We start from the raw sequence: 2,500 nt of genomic DNA, 5'->3' as shown, positions 1-2,500 counted from the left end.
TGGCTGAACCTTTTGTGTAAGTGACATGCGGCACCAATGTCCATCTACTGAATTAATACATCACACATTTCTCACCATGACCAGAACCGGCCCGGTTGGCCTAGTGGTAAGGCGTCCGCCCCGTGATCGGGAGGTCGTGGGTTCGAACCCCGGCCGGGTCATACCTAAGACTTTAAAACTGGCAATCTAGTGGCTGCTCCGCCTGGCGTCTGGCATTATGGGGTTAGTGCTAGGACTGGTTGGTCCGGTGTCAGAATAATGTGACTGGGTGAGACATGAAGCCTGTGCTGCGACTTCTGTCTTGTGTGTGGCGCACGTTATATGTCAAAGCAGCACCGCCCTGATATGGCCCTTCGTGGTCGGCTGGGCGTTAAGCAAACAAACAAACAAACCATGACCAGAATGCAGTCATTTATTATTTTTGTTGTACGCGTCAAGGTTAAAGAATGGTCTTGTTTTGCCTGAACCTCTGGGCAGGTCTGTGGAGTTAAGTTAATTTATTTTATGCACATGTTCAATCTAACACTACCCAACTGTATGTTTTTGGATTCAGGAAAAGGAATAAGGAATATAACGATATCACTTTCGTTATTGATATTTTTAAAACGTGAGAGAAAAAAAACCCGGTAAACTTTGAAAGAACATTTCATAAACAATTGTTAAGCAACAAAGAAAAAAAGCAATGCAATAAAAAGGACCGAATCAAAGACAACTTGGACAACATTTAGAAGAAATAATAGCTTTGCAAATGTTGCCATCACAGTGCGGCCTCACCACTTTTTGAAACTCAAAAATGACGAAAAAATTAGGTCATTACATAGCGCTTTCAACAAACGCAGAAAAATTACCTCAGAACAATATGTATCAATTTTCATTGAAATCCGTCGGGTAGATTTAGAGAAATGCTTATTACACACACACACACACATACACACACATACACACACACATACGCACGCACACACACATACACATACACACACACACACACACACACACACACACACACACACACACACCCTTGGCAACACCGTGGGCAGCTTGGGCAACACCCTTGGCAACACCGTCGGCAACTTGGGGAACGCAGTGGGCGGGTTGGTGCAGGATGTGGGAGACCTTGGTACGTTCAATTTCTTTGTTTGTTTATTTGATTGCTGGTTTTTAGCTGCTCCCACACTACATTTGCCTTTGGAAGATTTTAGGACTCAACGTAACTGTTAAGCTCATTAACCAGTTGATGTGTCCCCAGCAATCTTCTAGATGCTACCCTCATTAACCGGCTGATGTGTCCCCAGCAATCTTCTAGATGTTACCCTCAGTAACCAGTTGATGTGTCCCCAGCAATCTTCTAGATGCTACGCTCATTAACCAGCTGATGTGTTCCCAGCAATCTTCTAGATGCTACCCTCATTAACCAGCTGATGTGTCCCCAGCAATCTTCTAGATGCTACGCTCATTAACCAGCTGATGTGTTCCCAGCAATCTTCTAGATGCTACGCTCATTTACCAGCTGATGTGTCCCCAGCAATCTTCTAGATGCTACCCTCATTAACCAGCTGATGTGTCCACAGCAATCTTCTAGATGCTACCCTCATTAACCAGCTGATATGAAGAGAGGACTACACTCAGCAAAACTGAGGGTGAAGAGAGGACTACACTCAGCAACAGGGTGAAGAGAGGACTACACTCAGCAACAGGGTGAAGAGAGGACTACACTCAGCTAAAGGGTGAAGAGAGGACTACACTCAGCAACAGGGTGAAGAGAGGACTACACTCAGCTAAAGGGTGAAGAGAGGACTACACTCAGCAACAGGGTGAAGAGAGGACTACACTCAGCAAAAGGGGGAAGAGAGGACTACACTCAGCAACAGGGGGAAGAGAGGACTACACTCAGCTAAAGGGTGAAGAGAGGACTACACTCAGCAAAAGGGGGAAGAAAGGACTACACTCAGCAAAAGGGGGAAGAGAGGACTACATTCAGCAACAGGGGGAAGAGAGGACTACACTCAGCAAAAGGGGGAAGAGAGGACTACACTCAGCAACAGGGTGAAGAGAGGACTACACTCAGCAACAGGGTGAAGAGAGGACTACACTCAGCAACAGGGTGAAGAGAGGACTACACTCAGCAACAGGGTGAAGAGAGGACTACACTCAGCAACAGGGTGAAGAGAGGACTACACTCAGCAACAGGGTGAAGAGAGGACTACACTCAGCAACAGGGTGAAGAGAGGACTACACTCAGCAACAGGGTGAAGAGAGGACTACACTCAGCAACAGGGTGAAGAGAGGACTACACTCAGCAAAAGTGTGAAGAGAGGACTACACTCAGCAAAAGGGGGAAGAGAGGACTACACTCAGCAAAAGGGTGAAGAAAGGACTACACTCAGCAACAGGGGGAAGAGAGGACTACACTCAGCAAAAGGGTGAAGAGAGGACTACACTCAGCAACAGGGTGAAGAGAGGACTACACTCAGCAACAGGGTGAAGAGAGGACTACACT

The sequence above is a fragment of the Littorina saxatilis genome, linkage group LG13, assembly GCF_037325665.1.
Source record: "Littorina saxatilis isolate snail1 linkage group LG13, US_GU_Lsax_2.0, whole genome shotgun sequence".
Lineage (NCBI taxonomy): Eukaryota > Metazoa > Mollusca > Gastropoda > Littorinimorpha > Littorinidae > Littorina > Littorina saxatilis.
The sequence above is the reverse complement of the archived record's forward strand: the minus strand, read 5'-3'. Positions refer to the sequence as shown.